This window comes from Solanum tuberosum, unplaced genomic scaffold (assembly GCF_000226075.1).
Source record: "Solanum tuberosum cultivar DM 1-3 516 R44 unplaced genomic scaffold, SolTub_3.0 scf00213, whole genome shotgun sequence".
NCBI lineage: Eukaryota > Viridiplantae > Streptophyta > Magnoliopsida > Solanales > Solanaceae > Solanum > Solanum tuberosum.
In genome coordinates, this window is record NW_006239141.1 from 629,746 (window position 1) to 641,985 (window position 12,240).

The 12,240-nt window shown below is 34.3% G+C and overlaps 1 long non-coding RNA gene across 1 annotated transcript; it reads left to right on the forward strand.

Moving 5' to 3' along the window:
* The first annotated feature begins 224 nt into the window (after nt 1–224).
* On the forward strand, nt 225–3,726 carry LOC107062301 (uncharacterized). The gene is made up of 4 exons (XR_001474547.1): nt 225–345; nt 1,386–1,524; nt 2,710–3,199; nt 3,508–3,726. It is a non-coding gene; the product is annotated as an uncharacterized lncRNA (long non-coding RNA).
* Nucleotides 3,727–12,240: the final 8,514 nt, after the last annotated feature.

Here is a 12,240-nt window from a genome sequence, read left to right on the forward strand (position 1 = left end):
TTATTAGTTATTTAATTGGCAAATACGGATGTTTTTGTCATTTCAACTTCTCAAATTGATAAGGTAAACATGGGTATTCTTGTCGTTTCAGCTTCCCAAAGGCTGCATTGTATGGATACGTGTCTTTCTCTTTGTAATTCATCAAACACGTACTCTTCTTCAATTTAACTATAATTTTAAAGGCACCTTCATTTTCTTTTGTCTGCTCATTCTATTTGCTTTTGCTTAGTTTTTTCAATTCCTTCTTGCTTTCTTGTATATACAAAAGGGAAAAGTGTTGTATTGTATATAAAAGAAAAGTTTGTCGTTCTGCCGAAGCTGCTCTGTTTATACTGGTGTTATCAGGTCTACTTTCAGTTGTTATTTTCTCCTTTTTCAATTAGATTTTCATATTTCTTTCCACTAACATTAGGTTCAGTGGCGGAGCTAGGATTTTTAATAAAGAGGTTCAAAATCTGAATAACTAAACATACGGACTAATCAAGAGGTTCAACATCTACTATATATACATGATTAAAATATTTTCCATCAAAATGAACCTCTAAAAGAAGTTTGGCTCCGCCCCTGATTAGGTTGGATTATAAATTCTGTGTGATTTACTTTTGTGCTATATTGAATGAGTTTGCCTTTTTCACTGGCTATATTTTTGGGATTTCAAGTTTGTTCGAATTTATTTTGGGGGCCTACTAAGTTTGAAAGCCTTAATTTAGGAGCTCCAAAGCTTTTGAAATTACAGCTGAATCGGACTTTAAGATTTTGCATGTGTTGTGGTGAAAAATTGCTTTGTCGTTTTGACTAATTAAGTTGTAAAGAAGGGTAATTTCAGTTGATGTTTTCGAGATAGTTTTCCTCCATGGGTTTTATTCTGGGTTTCAAATTTTGATTTCCAAATTTCTTTGTTGTTGCATGGAGTTAGTTTGTTTTTTGGAATAACTATTTCAATCAAAATGCATAAGTTTAAAAGAAAGCTAAATGGAGTTTGACAAAGCGAGAGGTTATAAAAAAGATTATTGAAAACTTGGGAAATATCCATTCTTGGCCTTGTTCTGTAGGGCAATAGAGAAAATAGATATTTTTTCTGCTTTTTAATTTCTTAAATATTTTCATTGCAATTCTAGAAGTCTTTGTGGTGATAGTACTAAATGCCCATGTGATCTGAAATGCTGCAAGGATCTTGTTGCTTTCATAGTATTTTTAGACGAAGCATCAAATTTCAAGTTACTTTTTCTTATTTAAATTTATAGTCCTAGTGCCAAATCAAATGAACAGTTGCTGATCACATACACCAAAAAAAGTATAACTTCAACATCTTCCGGTAATAACAACTACAAATTTCACAAATTATCCTGTTGTATCTTTATTTACACTTTTTCACAATCTTCCAGGGCCAAATAGTTTGCATACAGGTTGAATTTTCACTATTGGATGACATTCAATAGTTCTATATGTTAGCACAAAGGAGATTTTATTGTGCAACTTGCCGTCCTTCCACAAATCATATTCCAAGATATAACAATGACTAAGGTATCGTTTAGAAAACTTCAATCAATGTTTGTTCAATCAAGGAACATTTTTTTTCCCTAATTATCTCTTTTTATTATCATTGCTAACTATGGTTATGATATTATCTTTAATTAAAAGCTGCAGAGAATAGTCTATGAAAACTATAACCATGATCTCTTTTTATTTTTCTCCAAAAACATATCTAAATTTCAACTGACAGAGAACCTAAACTTGAAACATCTCTTCAGCTTCCTTTAATGATAATCTAAGGTTTCACAAACACAGAGCATACAAATTTATATGTTTTTGGAACAAGCTTCAACTCAATTCTTGTGTCTCTAAATTAGAGTAGATTGAAAATTCCTTACTTTTGAGTCTTTGTTGATTCCTCAAATTTGAACTGAAAACATAAACAAATGTCTTCTGTTTTTTAACTGTAGAATTCTATTTTTTTGAGTTTTACTTTGGGGTTTGATCACTCCATATTCAAGAATTTCAGTTTCGCTTTAGTTATTAAATAAATATACAAAAAAAAAGAGGAAAAGTTTTGTATTATATCTAGAAGTTTTTCATTCTGCCGCAACTATTCTTCTTATCTTGGTGTTACCATACAAATATGCTTTGATTTGTTATCTTTTCCTTTTTATAATTAGATGTGTAGTAGGAGCTTGAACTCAAGTATTATGATGAGTTTATTAGGCTTTCCCTGAGAGAAAGCTCCCCCAACCCCCGTGAGTCCCGTCCTCCCCTGCTTTGAAGTAGAACTCGAAAATCAGGACACATAACTATAAAAGAGTAGCTACCAAAACAAGCTCCATAAGGCCGCACCTAAGATCCGAAGGAGAACTAATTGCATACCCCAAGTTAGTTTTGCTCATCTTAAAGACATTTATATTCAACCAAACATGCTGCCAAACTTTAATCCATTCATGTATATGCTGCTTAAAGGCGTCATAATAGCCATATGTCTATCAATAGCAGCTAATGATAATGAATTCTCATGTCTGCATTATGAATAAAAACCGTCATTCTCAGCACAGTGACCCTGAATTTTTCTTTTTATCTTTCCACCTAAATTGCATTTTTATATGTCTTTCTTGTGAACTTACAAATAAAATGGACAATATCAATTTGTAATTAATTACAACTTTAAATCATCCATTTTTACCTCTCTAATTTTCACTATCTTATCCGCTTTTACAACAGATGTCAATTTGAAATTACCATTACAGACAACAGTGGTTCGACAACAACGCTAATCACAGATCAACCTGCTGAAACAATGTTACATTTCACTTCAGAAAAAGTTCACGACATTCGTTCCACTAAGTATATATTACGCCTAATTAAAATAAAATACAAAATAAATACCTATTGTTAACTAATTTTTTCTTATCCATAAAAACGAAACAAATGTTGCCTCTTCCAAATATGACAAAACAATTAACTGGAAAGACAATCACCATTCAAGTCAAAAGGTCATTTGCTAAAACTACTGGAAAATTAATTGTCTCAATATGCGGAAAAAGAGAACATCATCAGCGCACCACCGTCACCTGCTCCAATGGACACAACAGGAAGCAGCAAAAGAAAGATCGAAAATCCTGTCACAAACAAAAAAGACAAACAAGAGGCCACTTCCCATCACAAGCACGTTCTGAAGGTGAAAATTGTCCCTCCAAAACACTATAGTAAGGTATATAAACTTCTCCTTAAACTATACCATCTCATGTTAGACTTACTTTTTCAGAAACTGCATTTCCTTATTACAAATCCAACTGAGATGTCACACCCATCACTACAACATTAAACAGATGCTCAAAATATAATTTTTACTAAATAAAAAAAAATCCAACAGAAAGTAGATCTATTTTAATGTATCTTCTTCGTGAACTTAGAAACAAAATTAGCAATCTATATGCTTTTATTTTGTGCATCTATATGTCTCACTACTTCTACATTCAAAACTTCAACTAATTGTTGCACTTTAATTTTTTTAATCAGTGAAAAGCCATATCGCCTACATTTTGCAATATGATTGGAGCCATTTTTTGTCACTACAACAAGCATATGGACAAAGTTACTTTTCCCGTTCACTTCCAGGCGATGCCAATCACTAAAATATTGTCTTACAATCTCGCTCACAGCAAGAGAAACAACACTTTGGCTGATCTCCAACATAATGCACCACTTTCCTTTTGATTATGTAAATAAAATGTACATACCTATCTTGTATCACACTGGTTGTGTACTTAATGTTGACACCCAATTTTGACCCTCCCCGAAAATAATTAGTCATCGAGCTTCTCCAATTTCAAACGATTTCAAATAATTAGTTTTAGAAAATTAAAAAAAAAAAAATACTTTGAAAGTTATTTTAAATAGTTCATCACTTATTTATAATTTTTAAATAATATATATGTTTTATATAATTACATATGTAATTAGTACATTTTTATGAATATTCGAAAGTCGTTTCAATTTTTTTTTTTAGTTTTACTTAAATATTTTGTTAAGTTAATTAGTTGTTTATATTTTGAATCATTAGTTTATTAAGTTAATTATTTTATTTCGTTAAGATTAAAAAGCTCCTTAATTAATTTATGAAAATTTTATCTTGTTTAAGTGTTGATCAAATCCACCGACTAAATTCCAATCGAAATTCGGTTATTATGGCAATTTTAGCCAATTTCTTCAACCCAATTGCAAGATCAAACATTTTGGGCCAGCTCCTCCAGCCCAATCTCTATAATCCAGTGGCCTAAATTCAATACCCATTAACTCATTCTCATACATTACAACATACAACAATACATACAATTCCAAACAACATCACATACGTACAACAACTTCAACCGACCCTTCTGTATCTTCTTCTCCAGAAGTCGTGACCCAGCAGCACCGGCCCAGGGAGAACAAAGCCCAAATCGCAATTCAGTCCAGCAAATCGACCCATGTACGCGTCCCACCTCTCCTTAACGCGTGAACCACTTCGACTTGAGAAGACGCGTGAATCGGGCAGCACTGTAATTTTTGTTGTCGTCTTCTTCAATTCCTCACTGCAGTACAACAGAGCAGCATAAAGCAAGCACGCGTCCTACCTCCCTTTCCTCTTCGGAAATGGGATGATTTTTCAGAGAAAGGGTGTCCTCCCTAAAATGGTGAAAGTTTTTTTTGAGTTTGAATTTGAAGTTGGGCCTTGTGAATCCGAATTTTGATCTCTTTCCCCCTAAAAACGAACCCTAATTTTCCCCTATAACTACTTCATCTTCTTCACTGTGAAAGGGGCGGGAAAAATTTTGAGTTAAAGAAAAAGTTGGAATTTTTTTACTAAGGGCATCAAAATAAATAGCTAATACCTACTAAATATATTTCAAGAAAAACAGAGGCGGTATTCACTTTTTGGGGGGTTTGATATTCTTGCCCAAGCTTCTTGGCTATTGTTCGTGTTTGAATTCGCATGGTGGGAAAGTCGAAATCAAGCTCGTATCTGTCCCGAAACGCTGCTCTGAAGAAGGTATGTCCTTATTTCCACCTCTCATTTTTCCTTTTTGGATAATGGGTGTTCTATTTTGTTTTCTGCCTAAAGATCATTAGCTTATGAGCAATTTCACTGTTGACTTGTTATACCATCGTGATATAGTATTGTGAGTTAAATGTTAGCAAGATATAACTAATTAAGTTTCTTTTTGTTTAGTTATTGCCCCCATTCGTATGTTGCAATTCAAGTGTATTTCACCAAGTTATTTTCACTCACTTTTTCATCATTTAGTTTGTTGAACTTGGCCATCATGTGACCGTGCCTTCATCTGATTTCCTTGCTGGAATAATCGTTTACTTGATGAAAATTTCTATTGACTGTGATGTCTTGTTGTCTTTGCTTCCCTCTCGTTAATGGTTAGAGATACAATTGTTTTGGATTTTTAAGTTGATTAGTTGAAGATTTTATTTTATTTTATTTTTAATTCCTTCATTGTTAAGTTCCATTGTAGGAATTATATTTATTTTTTAATCTATTGTTGGGTTTGTTTGATAAGCTGTCGTAGCACCCATATATGTGTCTTTTTGTTTAGTTACTGCCCCCATTCGTATGTTGCAATTCGAGTGTATTTCACCAAGTTGTTTTCACTCACTTTTTCATCATTTAGTTTGTTGAACTTGGCCATCATGTGACTGTGCCTTCATCTGATTTCCTTGCTGGAATAATCGTTTACTTAATGAAAATGTCTATTGACTGCGATGTCTTGTTGTCTTTGCTTCCCTCTCGTTAATGGTTAGAGATACAATTGTTTTGGATTTTTAAGTTGATTAGTTGAAGATTTTATTTATTTTTATTTTTAATTCCTTCACTGTTAAGTTGCATTGTAGGAATTATATATATATTTTAATCTATTGTTGGGTTTGTTTGATAAGTTGTCGTAGCACTCATATATGTGTCTTTTTGTTTAGTTACTGCCGCCATTCGTTTGTTGCAATTCGAGTGTATTTCACCAAGTTGTTTTCACTCACTTTTTCATCATTTAGTTTGTTGAACTTGGCCATCAATTGACCGTGCCTTCATCTGATTTCCTTGCTGGAATAATCGTTTACTTAGTGAAAATTTCTATTGACTGGGATGTCTTGTTGTCTTTGCTTCCCTCTCGTTAATGGTTAGAGATACAATTGTTTTGGATTTTTAAGTTGATTAGTTGAAGATTTTATTTTATTTTTTTTATTTTATTTTTAATTCCTTCACTGTTAAGTTGCATTGTAGGAATTATATATATTTTTTAATCTATTGTTGGGTTTGTTTGATAAGCTGTCGTAGCACCCATATATGTGTCTTATAAGAGGTGTATGAAGATAACTTCTTAACAACAATGTATTTTTCCTTTAAATGTATGTTTCATATGGTGTTCTTATATTCGATATTAACACTTGAATATTGGTATTAGTTTGATTCCTTTGCTTTTAAATTAAATAGATTTAGTTTCCTCTTGCATAGTGCCTTACTTGTAAATGATGAAGTGTAAAGTGACTTCACTGTTTTTGCTAGCTCAATATGGATACAACATATATTTTCTTTTCCATGTTTAGTAAAGCGATATCTTTTAGCAGATCTTTTTTTTTTTAGTTTCCAACTTATCTCTTTGTTGATCAACTTAAATAAAAATGTGGTTTCTCATTATCAAGTGTATGCTTCTTCTTTATTAATTTGTATCTCTTTGAATCCACTAAGTGTACATTGGTAGTAGCTTCATTTTGTTGTGAAATGTCTAGTTTGCCTTGTTACAAATTAAAGTCATGCCTTAACGTGTTCTTATTAAAGATGTTGTTCTTGTGAGTAAGTTTAAGTGTGAATACTAATCTCAACACACTTTCTTTGCATGTGAAAATTTGCTCTGAGTTCACCATGAACTCCCTCTCCTTCCCTTTGCATTTTGTTTGGGCCATGAAGGCCCAATTTCTTCATTTTCGAGTCGGCCAGCCTTCGAAACTGATGAACAGATGTCGAGAAATCCATGCAAGGCTGGAACTTGAACTTTCAAGTCCTAAGAGTCCGAAAAAGGATTGATATGCTACTGTATACAGTGATATACAGTAAAAACGCAATGATATACAGTGCAAAATGTGGAAAAGCAGGTTGAAAATGCGGAAATATAAAGTCCGAATTGAAATACAGGTTCGGGAGTCCAAAAACAAGGCATAATATACATGGTGTATACATCATTTATACACTCAATATACATGTTGGTACTTGGGTAGTAAAATGGGCCAACAACCCAAATTTCTTCAAGTAACAGCCCAAATGCGTAGAGACAGCAGGTTAAAGAAATTCAAATGGGATAAAGCCCATTGTTTTTTGGATCAATTTTAGACTTTAGGACAGGTGGGCGAGAAGCCCAATTTAATTGGACTTGGGCTAAAGTCCAACTCCAATTATTTCTTTTCCCTCTCTTATTTATTTTATTGTATTTGATTAACACTTTGATTATCTTATGGTTTAATTTAATTAAATTCTCAAGGATGGTCATGTCATTTTATTTTTTTCAAATTGAAGTATATTTTATTACTTAGTTCTTATTTTAATATTAGTTTTGTCAACACTTAATTTATTGTCCTCTAGAGAAATCCCCCCCTTAGTTCATGTCCCCTTAAGATAATTTAGGGATGATAAATAATAATAATAATAATAAAATTAAAATAAAATAATAATAATAGTAATAAATAAATAGGTTAAAATAAATGAGTTATTTTACTTAGTTAAAATTTCAAAAATTAGTCAAAGTCACTTTTAGTCAAATCCCCGGTCAACCGCAAGTTAGCGGGCATTCCGAGGGCCTAACACCTTCTCGGAATGTACATTGAACTTCGAACCCTGTTATTTTCAATTAATCTTATCTGTTTAGGTCTTTTAAAAACCTCAAGTTTTTTCTTGATTTTTACTAAAAAATTAAGTGGCGACTCTATTCTTTTGGAAATTCGATTTCTCTTAAACCATAAGTTTGATCATCGATTTTTTGAAAACTTAGTCACTTTTCTTTTATCTATATTTTCGAGTAAAACACTTAATATACAATCTTCATATATGGATGTGTCACACTTACTATGTTGGCCCCGTGCTGGCACGGGCCATCCACTTCTAGTAGTAATAATAGTGACTCTTCTTTTTAAGTGAAAACATTCTTACCTCTCAAGCCATAAATGATAGGTTATGTAAATTTTATCATTCACATTTCAATCAAAGTAATGTGTAATAACTCATACGTTCTCATATGAGTTCCTAGCACATCTAAAAATATAATATATTTATTTCAATAGTTTATTCCATATTACTTTTGAGTAGGGACATGCAAAAAATAATAATTATTACAATCTTTATATCAATTTGATCACATATTAAATAAGTAGTTAAATGAAAGCTCTGACTTCTCTCTTACTTTTCTCTCTCTAAACAAATTAGCCGTTGTTTATACCGTTGCAACCCAGGTGACTTTCGACCGTCGGACGTATGTCCACCACTGTGGACCTCTCGGTCCTCGGTGACAGTCGTAGACTAACCGCTCCTCAAACTAAAGAGATCTCATCCAAACTAGATCAGTTTCCCCCACTTCCCTCTAAGGTTTGGAACAAAAACTTCTGTCAAAATCCACAAAATTCTGTTCCTCTAAACCAGATTCTTCCTGGTCTTGTTCCGGTGAGCAAAGCGATGGAAAATCCAAAACCTACATATGCCAACCTTGCAACCAATCGAAGTTCCAGAAACTCAAGGATTAGACTACAACCCAAACCTCATGAAATCCAAAATGGAAAACCTATGGTATCCTTCTCTAAAGAGGAAAATGAGATGTTGGGTCAAACGTGCAAATGGACCATTATAGGTAAATTCTCTCAAATTCGTCCTTCTATTGATATCATCCGGAGAGAATTTACTAAAATCATCCCGGGTAAAGGTAATATTAAGATTGGAGCCTATGATATGCATCATGTATTCCTAGATTTTGACAACATCAAGGACCACCTCAATGTGCTTTCTAGAAATTTTATACACTTAGGAGGCCTAAATATTATGAAAATTATAAAATGGTCGACAACCTTCAAACCGAATTCCGACCACTCTCTGGCACCAGTGTGGGTGAATATGCCCGACTTGAAATGGCATCTCTTTGAGTGGGATGCCATTTGTCGAATCCTTGAACCGATTGGGACCCCTTTACTGCTTGATAAAGCCACACTAACCAAAACTAGACCCACCATTGTGAAGGTAAGGGTGGAAATAGATCTGACCAAACCTCTTATCGACGAAGTGATCTTGGAAATTACTAACAGGGATGGACTGATTGAGATGATCAACCAAAGAATTGAGTATGAAACCATCCCAGCATTCTGCTCGTACTGTAAAATGCAAAGTCATAGAGATGAAAATTGCAGAAAGCTCCATCCTAATTTACAAACCAAGAAGGCGAAGAATACACTCAGGGAGCAAAAAACAATGCAAGCTACCACCAATGTGGAAGTTACAACAGATACCACTAATTTGATGGATAGCACAACTCAAAACTCAAAAGAGAGTCCAGACGAAATCAATGAGGAACAAGAATGGCAAACAGTGACCAACAGGAAAGGAAAATACATCAACAAGAGCAACTCAAATGGAAAGATATCTCAAACAAATCAAGACAGAGGAACAAGTAGCATCTCAGAAATTAGCAAGATACGGATTTCCAGTATTAGTAGTGAAATAGTAAACCTATGTCTTTCCGAACCCACCAATAAAGGAACGGAGGATATGAAAGTTACTACTCACAATGAAACGATACCAGCAGAAATGAATTGTTCCAGGAGCAACACTTTGAGAACCCCTACTAAAAGAAAGGAAAAAGAAGCTGAAAGAAACGAAAGGAAAGCACAACACCTTCAAATCATCAAAAACAACACTATGAAGGTGAAACACAACAAGGAAACTGCGTATTTGGAAGTTAAGTTAGATGATCAGATTACCAGTCAACTTGTTGAGGTGGTTAACTCTGAAAAAACAAAGAATCTCAACAAGAAAAAGAAATGTTCATCCATTGTGCAGATCCCCCCAAATATAATCTTCGATAACAAAGATTCTGTTTCAGTGGAGATCCACCAACTCAACTCCTCAACTGCTCCATTTTTTGGACTAAATCAAAATTCATTAGAAAATATTACAGGGAGGAAGGCGAAAGAAAAAGAAAAGTTAAGCTTGCCGAATGACCCCAGATCTAGGAACAAGGTTTCTCAAGGTGAAATCATTACTCCAACCTACAATGAGAGTCATGAAGACTCGACTTTCAAAGATTGTGAAAAAGATATGTACATGATCAATGTAGAGAAAGGATACTCAACAACCCTCTCTGATGATGAAGCTATCAGTGGGGACAGACCTTCTCTAACTTATGTAGTTGCTGATCAATCTAACCAGGTGCACCACAAGGTAGAATACTACAACAACCTCTCTCCTAGAGGGAGAAAAGATCTTCAAAATAAATTATCCCTTCCCCCTACTGTTTCCCATGATTAATACTATATCATGGAATATTAGGGGAATAGGATCCTAAGGTTCTCTCGAGAGACTTAAAACGCTCAAACGTCAACATAAATTTCCGTACATGTTCCTACAAGAACCAAAGGTGCACTCGAGGAAAATTGACAAATTCAAAAGGAGATTAGGGTACACTTTCTGTTTTCATAACTGCTCCAACAAGATTTGGATTTTTTGGTCTAAAGATTACACTATCGACATTATTGAAGATCGAGAACAACATGTGTTTATCCATATTTCGCATCAACACGAGCCTGTTAACTTTCACATATCGGTTATCTATGCTAAATGTGAGGAGCTCCACAGAATTCCTCTCTGGAATGAGCTTAGGGACATCTCTAATAGAATCTCTGGCCCCTGGGGGGTTGTAGGAGATTTTAATGATATCACAGGACCAGAAGAAAAAATAGGAGGTCTACCTTACAGAATTGAAGAAAGTCTTGATTTTATATCTTGTTTGAAAGATTCTGATTTGCAGGATGCTGGATATCTTGGGTCAAAGTTCACTTAGAGTGACAATAGAGACCCGCCCAATACAATCTGGAAGAGGCTTGACAGATTTGCTTATAACAACCACTGGTTTGATGTTTTTAATGGGACCACGGTTACTCATCTCTCTAGAAATTGCTCTGACCATGCCCCCTCTTAATTAATTGTAGTCTTGTAGACGTTAACTTTATTAAATATTTCAGATTTCTCAATTTTTGGACTGAAAATGATGGCTTTCTCGGTGTTGTACAGAAAGCTTGGTCTCAAGATCAAGAAGAAAACGCCCTACAAGTCCTTCATAAAAAACTCAAGGCCACTATCAAAGCTCTTAGTGCATGGTCTAGAATAGCTTATGGAGACTTCCATGAAGAACCTAAGAAACTAGAAAATATTATTAAAGACCTGGAAGAGAACTCCATCAACAATAATACTCCGGAGAACAGGATAAACTTTTCTAAGGCTAAGGCTGAATTCACTAGATTCCTGAAAATTCAAGAAAAAGTCCTAAGCCAAAAGTCTAGGATTAAATGGCTTGAAGATGGTGATACTAACTCTGCTTTCTTCCACAGGGTAATCAAGGATAAAAGAAAAAAGCTCTCAATACACAAAATCAAAGATCAAGAGGGTAATTGGGTAGAGGGAACTACTCAAGTTGTTGATGCTGCAGTCAATTTTTTCACCAATCTGTTCAAAGCTGATTCCACTGAGGAAGATAGTAATATTTTTAATCTCGTAGAAAGGGTTGTCACCATTGAAGACAACAACAACCTTAACAGCTTGCCAACCCTCCAAGAGATCAAAGACACTATTTTTTCAATTGATCCAGACAGCGCCCCTGGGCCTGACGGACTAAAGGGAAAATTCTACCAATCAACCTGGCAAATCATAGCAGCGGACCTCCATGCAGCAATCATTTCATTCTTTCAAGGTGCTATCCTTCCAAAAAATTTCTCTCACACTTGTATAGTGATGCTTCCTAAAGTTAATTCTCATCAAGATTTTTTTGAGATTAGGCCTATCAGTCTTTGTAATACTTCGTGCAAGATCATTGCTAAATTGATCAATAAAAGGCTTTCCAAAATTCTTCCTAATATAATTACCCCCAACCAAAGTGATTTTGTTAAAGAGAGAGCTATTACTGAAAATATCCTCCTTGCCCAAGAAATTGTCAATGATATCGGCAAATCTAATTATGGGGG